At 36.0% G+C, this 13,473-nt stretch overlaps 1 protein-coding gene across 2 annotated transcripts in view; it reads right to left on the bottom strand.

The window, feature by feature from the left end:
• LOC128242916 (cholesterol transporter ABCA5-like) overlaps window positions 1-5,321 on the bottom strand; it is a 73,531-nt gene extending 68,210 nt beyond the window's left edge. For both annotated transcript variants that reach the window (XM_052960348.1, XM_052960349.1), the window contains exon 1: window positions 5,090-5,321. The gene's annotated coding sequence lies outside the window, so the exon portion shown is untranslated. The remainder of the gene's footprint in view (window positions 1-5,089) is intronic.
• Between the last annotated feature and the right edge of the window lie 8,152 nt (window positions 5,322-13,473).

Genomic DNA, 13,473 nt, shown 5'->3' with positions numbered 1-13,473 from the left:
AGATATTTTTTTTAGAATCTTTGGTTAAAATTTGATAGCTGAAATATGAATGATATTTAAAACAGCAATTATATGGGGTTTTAGTTAAATCAAACGTCTTGTTGATTGATATTGTCATTGTTCTAGACGCTAAGTAAAAAAACAAATCTAGTGGAATAGTCAATTGTTTTTATTACTAATAGGGAATGCAATTTGGTGAAATTATCTTTATGAGAATAGGTCAGGCAGTTAAGATGAGTTGTTGATTTTGAGACTAAGATTGCATTTAGCTTTGATAGTCAAGATATTTTTAGTGTCTTATAATTATTTGGAATCAGAAATAGAGAAATTAGTTAATTTGTAAACCCAAAGTTATTTGGTGATACCCCTAAAAGTTCTAATGGGCTGGACCTTAGATATATAACGCAAGATTTTACTGTGAGTAGTAGAGTGGCCGACTTGTGGTGTAGTAATAACACACTTGACTATCAATCCAGGGGTTACAGGTTGGATTCCCTGCCACACCACTAAAAAACACTAATAATCGTCTTCCAGGAGAGATGTTAAATTGGGGCTCAGTGTGACAGAGCAATACACTGGTGCACGTTAAAGAACCAGGGTAGCTCTAACAAGGGTAGCTCTAACCAGGGTAGCTCTAACAAGGGTAGCTCTAACAAGGGTAGCTCTAACCGGGGTAGCTCTAACCAGGCTAGCTCTAACCAGGGTAGCTCTAACAAGGGTAGCTCTAACCGGGGTAGCTCTAACAAGGGTAGCTCTAACCAGGGTAGCTCTAACAAGGGTAGCTCTAACCAGGGTAGCTCTAACAAGGGTAGCTCTAACAAGGGTAGCTCTAACCGGGGTAGCTCTAACCGGGGTAGCTCTAACCAGGCTAGCTCTAACCAGGGTAGCTCTAACAAGGGTAGCTCTAACCGGGGTAGCTCTAACAAGGGTAGCTCTAACCAGGGTAGCTCTAACCAGGGTAGCTCTAACAAGGGTAGCTCTAACCAGGGTAGCTCTAACCGGGGTAGCTCTAACCAGGCTAGCTCTAACCGGGGTAGCTCTAACCGGGGTAGCTCTAACCGGGGTAGCTCTAACCAGGGTAGCTCTAACCAGGGTATCTCTCAAGGGTTACATTCTGTCATTATGCTCCAAAGACATAAAATGATTAGCAATCTTATCGGAGCACTCGCTGAATGCGCCTGCCCGAGTTTGAGTATAAATAAGCTTGCACACCCATCCTGAATAGTGAGTCTGAATTGGAACTCTGATGGAGTATGGTCAACATGGTTACGGCAAAGGTAAATAGTGGTATTCAGTGATCTCCTCACAATCATTGTAATAGTGCAGGAGTTCTATGATTGAACTAGTTACTGAAGCAAATACCTAGGTCTTAAGGGCACGTAACAAGATAGCACTATCATTGCGAAAGTTGGGTACCAGGACGTCCAGAGGAAAAAATTATATATACAGTCAAAACTTGTTGCCTCAATATCCCTTGGCTCCATATAACCATTGGCTCGAACTGGATTAAAAGGACCGATTTTTATTTACTACATTTATAATTATGTTCCTATAAAAATTTATCAGACGGCTCCATTTCTCGAAGGTCAATTTTCTCCACACTCAATGTCATTTTAGCGGTCCCTAGTTAGAATTACACACTTTGTTTTGTTTGATTGGCTCAATGTCATTCTTGAGGGCCCAGGAAAGAATTTCACACCTCAATTTGTTTGCCTGGCTCGATTTCACAAAAGGCGCTAATCAATTAGATTTTCTTGATTGTTAGCATAATTATGCTCAAATCATTCTCAGTTTGAGCAAATATGCCATCATTTTTATTTCTATCTTTAATTGGCACAAGAATAATACGTCAAAACTATTTCATCACATGTATAAATCTCAAGGCCTCATTCACATAAAATCGGCAACCCCGAAGGTTTCTGCCTTAGGAACTATAAAGGGGACAAAGAGAAAGCTTACTGTAAAAAGCTTCATCAAGAAGTTTGAGGCCATAATGGCTGTCAAGGGCGGCTGCAAATCTAATCAAAGCGCGAAGCACTGTAAGACTATCTGCGGGCAAATATGTGAGAGTTTCAAATTTTATTTGAACTATGGGAATGGGTGAAGGGCACATAGATAAAAGTGAAAAATGTGCCAAGGGCCAAGAGCGCTTGTGCCCACACTGGGCGAGGAAACAAACATATCTATATCTATTTTATGGCGTCTTGTGTCATATTGCTTATGTAAATGTCACTTCAAACATCATATTCCCCCATCCCCATGTATTTAATGTTACAATGCATGCCCCTTTCAAGTGTTTCTAAAGGTTTTTCGTTGCTTTGATTAGATATCATACGATATGAAAATACAATACATTATATATATCATTTCCTTTTATGAACATACACGTTTTGTTTAGGGAAAATCATTTTTTTACAAACAACTTCAGCAATAATTCCATTCAAAATGCACAGCTTATCACTTCAGTCGACGTATCCCCATGTATTTAAAGTTGCAATGCATGCCCCTTTCAATCGCTTTTAAAGGTTTTTCGGTGCTTTGATTAGATATCATACGAAGGCAAGTTTTATGAACATACACGTTTTAAATGTTTAAGGAAAATGATTTTATTTTTACAAGCAACTTTAGAAATAATTCCTATCAAAATGCAGAGCTTATCAGAATGATGGCCGTTTTCCCGTGGTGAGGACAAACATGTGGTCAGTCAATGTATGTAAAAACTAATTTTAGAAAATCGGTCAGTTTATGTAGTTGAAACTATTATCGGAAATTGTCTGTTCTAAGAATGGGAACATGATTGTGCTTTTTCAAGTTTTATTGATAAATAAATGTTATTTATGTGTTTAATAGGTAAATATATGTGTAGAAATAGTACTAGTGCTGTTATGAATGCTTCGTACTCTTTAGATGTTTTACAGGTTAAATCCGAACTACTTTGCTTCATCAAACATATGCATAACTCACTGTCGTATCAGGGCATGTGTGTTAGAATAAATTGAAAGCCTTATGTCCAAAACTATGGCAAGAATACACCAGAACGAAGCTATAAAAATGAAAACATCTTATTAGAAAAGTATACACCAAAAATCATAGAATGAATAGTATTTTGTTATTGTTTAGCAGGCAAATCATAGTATTTGAAGCATTAGCAAGGCGAAACCTGAGATACAACTATTTTGACTTTCAATCATTTTTTTTTTATCTCATAAAAGTAATATCAAAAATACACCATTACAAATAAGCGTGCTTCATGGTCACACCATTTTATAATAACAAACCCTGCAGGCGATGGGACACTTGCGGTCAGTAATAATTTCTGGAACATCTTGGGCTAAACTCAGAGTGAATATCATTATGTTACCTTCCTACCAGAGCCTCCATTATTTTGACCCACATTAATCTGATAAATATAACAATCTAAAAATAGTTGTATTCTGCTAAAAAAATAAATCGCCGGGATACAGAAATACAGCTCGGAAATAGCCAAACAAGCAAGAACTCATACTCAGACCACAATTAAACTAATCTATTTTTATGATTTCGTCATCATTCTGCTAAACATAGAGCGAATTGAGACAAAAAAAAATGGGTTAAAACGACATGAAAAGAAGTAGTTCTTTGGATTTTGTGGTCTTAAGACCTGGTGACCTGCACGCATGCGCAGATAGTCTAAAAAGCAAATTGCAGATGACTTCGGTATTCTGCATAATAAGCTTTCAACTTGGTTGAAAAATAAAGACCAAAGAAGAGCCATATTCCTAGCCAGTTTTTTCATTAATGGGTTCATAAAACAAACAAAAACATTGCATTGTCATAGTATCTAATGTGTAATGTTGCCAACAGTAATGTTGGTACGGGAACTATGTTGAATAAATACTCTTCCCTAGCGGAGATAACATAGGTAAATAAATTAATTACTTTATGAAAGAAAAATACACATTCAGTAAGCATTCCCGTTTGGCTCAATATTCGCAAGGCTCGAAGTATTTGGGCCGGTTATAGGAATATTGACCCAACGAGCCTGCTTGGACAACATTTGAAACAATAGATATAGGTTGATTATAAAGTTAAAAAAGAACATTTCATATACTGTATTCTGTTGTAGTTTATCAGTTAAGTTATCATCTGGGACTATTAGAAGACTTAGGCTTAAAAAAAAAAATACATTTGGTTCGAATTATGCACCAGTCAATTGGAACCACGGCCCCCCCCCCCTAGGTCCGGGGAAAAGCGGGGACTTTGACTTTCGGTCCAGCCAACCCCGGCTAAAATCCCCGCCCTGCGGAGACGAACAGATGGTAAAATCCCTGCCAAATGCCCCTGCACCCCAAGGACCCTAGGTAAGGCCCATTCCCCACTATATTTAAAGCGAAGACAAAAGCACCGCATTCACCAAAAAAACGGCCCATTTCCCCGGCTATCCCCGGTATACCCCCGGACCTGGGGGGGGCCGTGGTTACAATTGACTGGTGCATTACCCGACCCTACATGTGTTCTAATGAAATAGGCGCCAATCCTACCTTTTTTGTTGTTGTTTTTTTTATATGTAATAACTTTTAAGGCTTTATTTAGAATATTACTTTAACACCATTCTTAAAAGATGACACTTACATTCTGAAATAAAGCCTTATAAAACAAAATAAATAAAGGGCCTACCTACCCTACCTGTTTTTGAAAAGGATGTAACATTAAACCAAACCATTTTATTATTTTGCCTTATGCGAAAAAACATAATTTCACCGTTATGTGTGTGAGAAATTTATGGATAGAAGAATAAGAATTTTTTTAAAGACATTTCCAAAAATGGCAATGTTCCAATTAAAATCAGATAAAATTTAATCACCATAATTCTGTCCCTACATACAGTTCTAGTCCAAATAACTGTACGTTGACGGATTTTTTTTAGATTTTTGATATGGTAAATCGAAGAATCCGTATAACACGTCTATTATTTTAGACTACCAGTATGTAGTTACCTACACTTTTTTGGACATGTTAATTAGTGAAAACAGAGAACTTCTTGGGCGCCTAAGTAGAAACATAAAACTAAATATTTTTAACTAAAGTTTTGGAAAAAAGAGATAAATACCTGCACGAAATGATATACAGTATCCTTTGCTACTGGTACAGTACACTCGACAAAAGGTTTAGAAGAGTCTGCTTGAATCCGAAAGTGCACGTTTTATTATAATGTTATTACATATTTCGCAATTAAGCATGATCAAATAAATTATAATCGTAAAGTACAGTATGGTATTTCGCCATACATCACGTATGTGTTTATTTCCGTTTTAATAAGTAAGCGATGTGACGTACCTTGTGACAAAATGTAAACAATGATTTGTACTAGATTTTCACCCGGGCGGTATATAAAGCGCAGATAATTTAATAGTAACTCAAGTAACGCAGACAAAGAGGAACATTGCTTTGCGCAGATAACATACACAAACGAGGCCATGGTGTTACTCAGATCAAATACAAAGTCTATTGATCAACCTAATGATATTAATGTTCAAGATAGACCCATACTGCAGTAGAGCAGAAACCTATTGACTTGTCAGTCGAATCTAGTCGAACGCAAATACACGACCAGCCTACTCGACAAGGGAACATCTTAGACTTAGTATTTGCTTCTAGATAATCCATCCCTAGTGAAAAGCTCAGTGAGTGTACCTGGTATCTCCGACAATGACATTGTAGACATAGATCTAGACAGCAAACCCATTTACACGAACACTAAACCAAGAAACTGATCTACTTGTTCCAGAAAGCCAACTGGGACAATATGAAACTATTTTGTAAACTCATAAGTGATAAAAGTACCTCGCTATACAAACATGAGAATGTTGAGACACTTCGGAATATATTTAAAGCTGACATTCTGAAATACATTGAAGAAAATGTGCCATCCAAAACTGTCAAAAAGAAACATTGTTTGCCATGGCCGGCTGATTCGTACTATGAAGAAATCAAATAGAAAGAAAGCCAGATATTACAAACAGGCTAAAAAACTGGAAATTGGTCAAAAATCAGAAACTTTCAGAAAGAATGTAAACGCTCATTTCGGAAAGCAGAATAGGACTATGTGAACAATACTATGCCGAAAGGGATTAAAAATAATATCACCAAATCTTTTTGGAATTATGTGAAATAAAAAAAGCAACAAAATATTGGTGTATCTCCACTAAAAAAAGATTGGAAATCTCATAACAGACTCCAAATGTAAAGCTGATTTACTGGTAGAACAGTTCCAGTCAGTGTCAAGTTGTAAAATATCAGAAACTATGAACGAAAACAAATTAAAATTCCAGAAAAAAAATGTATTCAATGTATTCCTGAGTTGAAAATTACTAAAAAATGTGTCCTGAAGTTACTCTTGGACTTAAATACTGCTAAAGCCATGGGCCCAGACCAAATACCTATAACGCAGCCTGCGCAAATCGCTGCGTTTTATACCGACCCTAGCATCACCAATAACATTTTTTCCAAATGCTCAGTGGATACTGGAACCGTGCGAGCAGATTGGAGAAATGCAAATATAAGTCCTGTATTCAAAAAAGGCGACTGAAATCTCGCAGAGAATTATAGACCTGTGAGCCTAACTACAGTGCTCTGTAAACCTTTAGAACATACATGTATCATCTGTGGACATTTACTGAAGCATTGTTTTGCGAAACATTCTATTCTGACTGATAGAAATCATGGATTTAAATCTCTTTTTTTCAACAGAAACCCAACTATTAGTAACTATGGATGATCTACTACAATCATATGATAAAAAAGTGCCAAGTAGAATACTTGACTTTTCGAAACCTTTCGATACTGTCCCACACGAAAAACTACTACAGAAATTAGATCAAAGCGCGAGGCGCTGAAAGACTTTCTGCGGGCAAATATGTGAGAGTTGCAAATTTTATTTGAACTATGGGAATGGGTGAAGGGCACATAAATAAAAGTGAAAAATGTGTCGAGAGCGCTTGTGCCCACACTCGGCGAGGAAACAAACTTATCTATATCTTTATGGCGTCTTGTGTCATTTTGTTTTTGTAAATGTCACTTCAATCGTCGTAATCACCCATCCCCATGCATTTAGTGTTACAAAGGCATGCCCCATTTCATTCGTTGCTTTGATTAAATATCATAGGATAGGAAAATACAATACATCATATATATATATATATATATATATATATATATATATATATATATATATATATATATATATATATATATATATATATATATATAACATACACGTTTTGTTTAGGGAAAATATTTTTTTTACAAACAACTTCAGCAATAATTCCATTCAAAATGCACAGCTTATCAATTCAGTCGACGTATCCCCATGTATTTGAAGTGACAATAAATGCTCTTTTCAATCGCGTCTAAAGGTTTTTCGGTGTTTTGATTAGATAGCATACGTTAGACAAGTTTTATGAACTTACACGTTTTAATTCTTTAAGGAAAATGATTCTATTTTTACGAGCAACTTTAGCAATAATACCTTTTAAAATGCAGAGGTTATCAGATGGTCGTTTTCCCGCGGTGAGGACAAACATGTGGACAGTTAATGTATGTAGAAACTATGTTTAGAATATCGGTCAGTTAATGTAGTTGAAACTATTTTTAGATTATCGGAACGTGTCTGTTTTATGAATGAGAATATGATTGTGCTTTTTAAAGTTTATTGATAAATTTAATGTTATTAATGTTTTATGTAAGTACCTGTGTAGAAATAGTACTAGTGTTGTAATGAATGCTTCGTACTCTTTGGATGTTAAACAGGTTTAATCCGAACTACTTTGCTTCACCAAACGTATGCATGACTCACTGTCGTATCAGGGCATGTGTGCTTATATAAATTGAAAGCCTAATGTCTAAAACTATGCCAAGAATACACCGGAACGAAGCTTTTATGCAAAAAAATGAAAACATCTCATTAGAAATATACATTGCCAACTTTGGAGCTTATCAGGGTAACGACGTCTCTATCGATTTCTCCTCTCAGTGCAATAGTAGCGTTAAGATACGCTGGTTTAGCACTTATTTAACTACTGGACGCAGTGTAAGATTAAGGCAGATAAGAAATACAGAATTTATGAGGGTCATTAAGTTGACCCGTCCTTTTAATATATGTTGCAATAGAAAATTTCAGTATTGGACGATTTTAGATTTAGCCATAATTTGGTAGGGGAAACGTTAGTTGAACGCCTAAAAACATAGAATGAATAACTTATCTTGTAATTGTGTCAGCAGGTAAACTACAATGTATAGTATTTGAAGCATTAGCAATGCAAAACCTGAGATACAACTATTTTAACACTAAGACAATCATTTTTGTTTCTTATCTCATAAAAGTCAAATAAAAAAGCACCATTACAAATAAGCGTGTTCAGGGTCACGTCAGGTTATAATAACAAATCCTGCAGGCGATGGGATACTTTCGGTCGGTAATAATTTCTGAAACAGCATGGGCTTAATTAAGAGTGAATATCAATTATCCTGACCCTCATTAATCTGATAAATATAACGATCTAAAAATAGTTATATTCTGCTAAAAATAAAACGCCGGGATACATAATTACAGCGCGGAAATAGCCGAACAAGCAAAAACTCATACTCCGACTGCAACACAACCAATCTATTTAGACTATCTGCGCATCTATCTTAAGACCGCAAACTCCAAAGAACTACTTCTATTCATGTCGTTTTAACCCCTTTTTTGTCTCAATGCGCTCTATGTTTAGTAGCAGAATGACGTCGAAACCATACCGACCGCAAGTGTACCATCGCCTGCAGGGTTTGTTATTATAACCTGGTGTGACCATGAAGCACGCTTATTTGTAAGGGTGTATTTCTGATATTACTTTTATGAGATAAGAAACAAAAATGATTGTCTGAAAGTCAAAATAGTTGTATCCCATGTTTCGCGTTGCTAATGCTTCAAATACTATGATTTGCCTGCTATACAAAATAAAATACTACTCATTCCTAATAAGATGTTCACATTTTTTGCGTAAAAGCTTCGTTCCGGTGTATTCTTAGCATAGTTTTGGACATTAGCCTTTCAATTTATTCTAACACACGTTCCCTGATACGACAGTGAGTTATGCATACTTTTGATGAAGCAAGGTAGTTCGGATTTAACCTGTAAAACACCCAAAGAGTGCGAAGCATTCATAAAAGCACTAGTATTATTTCTACACAGATATTTACATAAAACATAGATTTTAATCATTTTCCTTAAACAGTCAAAACGTGTATGTTAATAAAACTTGCATAACGTATATGATATCTAATCAAAGCACTGAAAATCTTTAGAAGCGATTGAAAGGGGCATGCATTGTCAGGGGCGTAGCCAGCGTTACGCACTTACGCATGTGCGTAAAATTAATTTGAAAAATGAAAGTTCGAGGACTAAGGTAAAAATTGATATCAGAATAAAAGGAAGAGCAGCCAAAGTAAACGTTGCTTCCCTGTGATAGATAGCTTTCTGAGCCGAAATCAATCACTTGGTTATTACAAAGTCGGCGGCCTCGAACCTATTAATCCTTCCAAATACACCTCAGAGCTCAACATGTTCGTTCCATTTTCCATTGTTTTCCACTGGGTAGACCCACCCCCCGAACCCCCAACTGGCTACAGGGATATTCCCCATCCCACACCCTCCACCTTTAGTGCGTAACATTCGGTAAAGTCTGGCTACACCTCTGATTGTATCTTTAAATACATGGGGATACGTCGACTTAAGTGACAAGCTGTGCATCTTGAATGGAATTATTGCTGAAGTTGAATGATTTTCCTTAAACAAAACGTGTATGTGCATTAAAGGAAATGATATATGATGTATTGTATTTTCCTATTGTATGATATCTAATAAAAGCAACGAAAAATCTTTAGCATGCATTGTCACATTAAATACATGGGGAGGGGGGTTTACGACGATTTAAGTGACATTTACATAAACAAAATGACACAAGACGCCATAAAATAGGTAAAGATGTTGTTGTTTCCTCGCCTAGTGTGGGCAAAAGCGCTCTTGGCCCTCGGCACATTTTTCACCCATTCCCATAGTTCAAATAAAATTTGCAGCTCTCACATATTTGCCCGCAGATAGTCTTTCAGTGCCTCGCGCTTTGATTTTATGGTGTCGACGTCATTCTGCTAAACATAGAACGCATTGAGACAAAAAAAATGGGTTCAAACGACATGAATAGAAGTAGTTCTTTGGAGTTTGTGGTCTTAAGACTACCTACTAGTTTGGCTCTCGTCTTTTTTGAAAAACAGTCATGAATGTTATTGTTGAGGGTGAAAAGTCGAATAGTGTAAAAGTAGACTACGGCGTGCCTCAAGGAACAGTACTCGATCCTCTGATGTTTTTACGCCATATAAATGATCTACCTGATACAGTGAAATCTACAGTTCGTTTATTTGCCTACTATATAGAATTATCCACAACACCGAAGACCACCTCGTATTGCAAAACGATCTGAAACAATTTGAAAATTGGGCTAAACTATGGGAAATGAAATTTAATGCAATGTGCTACATTCTAAGTGTAAGACAGAAATCATTTTTTCTATGATCTGGACAACACTGCACTACAACAAGTTCATACAAATCCATACCTTGGTTTGACATTTTCAGAAGAGCTAACATAGGAAACTCACATCAGTAACATGACCCTTACTACGTCAAAGACATTACTTCTATTGAAAAGATTCAGCGTCATGCTGCAGGATTTATCATGAATTACACTTTGAGAGATAATGTCTGTGACACAGACATGCTGCAGAGACTCGATCTCGACCCGCTACAGACAGGGAGACATCAGGCAAGGCGTGTATTCATGTTCAAAATCATCAAGGGTATGGTACCGACAATCGACAAATCCAGCTACTTAACACCTATTCAAAACAAAAGACGCATTAAACCAAGAAACTTTAATGACAATGTTCAAACAAATATAGTAAAAAGGTTTGTAACAAACCATTCAGACTGTTGTAACGTGCGAGCCAAACAAACACCAACAGATCCCTTCAGGGAAAAGCATCCTCGACCCTGAAGGGGTCCACTGGTCTTTATATACACTAACTTCTCTATTCTCACATAGCCCGGGCTTTGCTAATTTGCATATTACCAACCAAGTTTATATCCATTATAAACGTACTTCCGTTTTATACGGAATATTATTATGAACGTACCTCGGCCGCTGTAGACCTCTGCCGCCTACAGGGGACCGTTACACTTCAACCATCAGGAAAGCAGAGCTTTAAAGATTGTTGAAGTTCCAACTTACTATGCCTCACAGGACAGCTGAGCTTTCTAGCAAGTGCATAGAAGTGGAGACTATGAACGCACATCCGCCGCATACAGCGGACCGTTACACTGTTATCAAATCAAACCAGCTAAAACAAAACAATACAAACATTCATTTTTTTAATAAGGCAGTGCAGGACTGGAACTATTTAGAGGAGAGTGTCGCGCATGCAAATACAGTGTAGAGCTTCAAGGCAGCTCTCACAAGACGTGACTGAACGACCAGGACTCACCATCGACGCCTTATGCCAGAATCATGGTCCTGTGTCGCATTCATACAGATACAGATACAGACAGAACAGGGAAGGGTGCGTGTTTGTACTGGATGTTTTAAAGATTACAAAAAAAAATAGAAATAAAAACTATAATTATTGTAATGTATTCACAGTTACAGTTCCATTATTATTTACAACCCTGTGAGATATTTCAGCCTTTTTGGTTATTTATGTTGTATAAATGAATTTGATGTTTGTGATTAAGAATTAGTATAATTTATTATATAATCAATTTAACCGATGCTAGCACTAAATGGTGAAAATGTTCATGTTAGATTTAAATTAAAGTTTGCTACATTTGTATGTCGTTGATAATATTTCATATGTTATGTTTATATTAAAAACAAATAAATATTCGAAAGTAAAAATTCACTTTATCTCAGTTTTTATATGCCAGTAATTTGTGATAAAGCTTCTTAATAATATTGTTTTGTTTTTTAATAACGCATGCAGTAAATACAGTCTTGTAGGAGCAACGTTGACGTGATTTGACGTTGACGTCATTTCCTGTTTATTATATACATACAACTTTATGAAGGCCAAATGGCCGAAACGTTGTTTCATTTAAGGAATGAATTGCGGGCTTGATGTCATTATCGGGGTATGAACGCAATTGGGCTGGTCTAAGTGTGTGGAGTCCGAAGGACTCCACGCGTACTTTGACCAGCCCAATTGCGTTCATATCCCCGATAATGACATCAACCCCGCAATTCATTCCTTATATTTACACCAATAGTTCATTATTTAATTCAAGAAACGTTAAAAAAATACTTCATTTCATTTCGGATTACCTTTCAGTAATCCGTTCTTTCCTATTCTGTAAATAGGACGACCCGACTGTTACCGGAAACATTTTTTTCAAATGACGTCACAATAACGCGGGAAAAGATCAACCACTTGAAATCACTTTTAAACGTAAAATTAAAACACTTTTGGTAACAAAACGTTTAAAATATAATAACTTAGCACTTTCTAAAATGTTGATTTATATTTTACGAGACCTGATGACACAATACAAACAATAACAAGATCAAATTTGCATGTATATTGTTATGCGATGAATTGCGATCCGAACATATCCGAAAATGTTGCGTTCATCGATTGATGAACGCAACTGCCGAAAGGCAGTTCATTTAAGGAATGGACGTTGAGGTGTAAATATTAATAAATAATTCGTGTTGCATTTAGACTTCTTTAATTATCACCATATTAGTATAGTTTTGTAATTTTAAAACAAATTAACATAGTCACTAAAGATAGTATATATTCTTGCTCATGAATTCCTTCGCGAATACTTTTAGATTTTAGGCTGATTCTCAATAAAATCAAAAACCATGTGCTACTGTTATAAGACTGATAATGTGAGGCAAACACTATGGAAACATATCTTTGACCTTAAAAGTGCGTTTTAGAGTGTCCATGACTCTTAGTGGGAAAGTACTTCATGACTCATAGTGGGAAAGTGCCTCAATATACAGAAATATCAGTAGTTGGGATTTAGCAAAGGTGCTTCAAACCATGTTTGAATTTGCGTAATATAACCTGGACTTACTCATTGAACAACTTCTCATTATATTGCATTTTGTGTCGTTGTTGTTGTTATTGCTTCTTTAAATGCTCAATAACTATAATAAAGGCATTTTTTATTGACTGAACATTTAGTTTTAGTCTTCCACACTTTTGATTCAACATACATAAATCTTGATGATATATACGAGCAATAATAACTCGGAATAAGTAAGGTAATACAAAGAACTTCAAATTGTTTTTAGTCATATAAATAAGTTCGAATTTGATTCTCCTTATCCAGTTTGGAATTTAGAATTTTGCTTTTGTCTATAAGTTCCAAAACCCTGCAATTATAAACAAATAAACC

This window comes from Mya arenaria, chromosome 8, assembly GCF_026914265.1.
Source record: "Mya arenaria isolate MELC-2E11 chromosome 8, ASM2691426v1".
Lineage (NCBI taxonomy): Eukaryota > Metazoa > Mollusca > Bivalvia > Myida > Myidae > Mya > Mya arenaria.
This window is presented reverse-complemented; position numbering and strand designations above follow the sequence as displayed.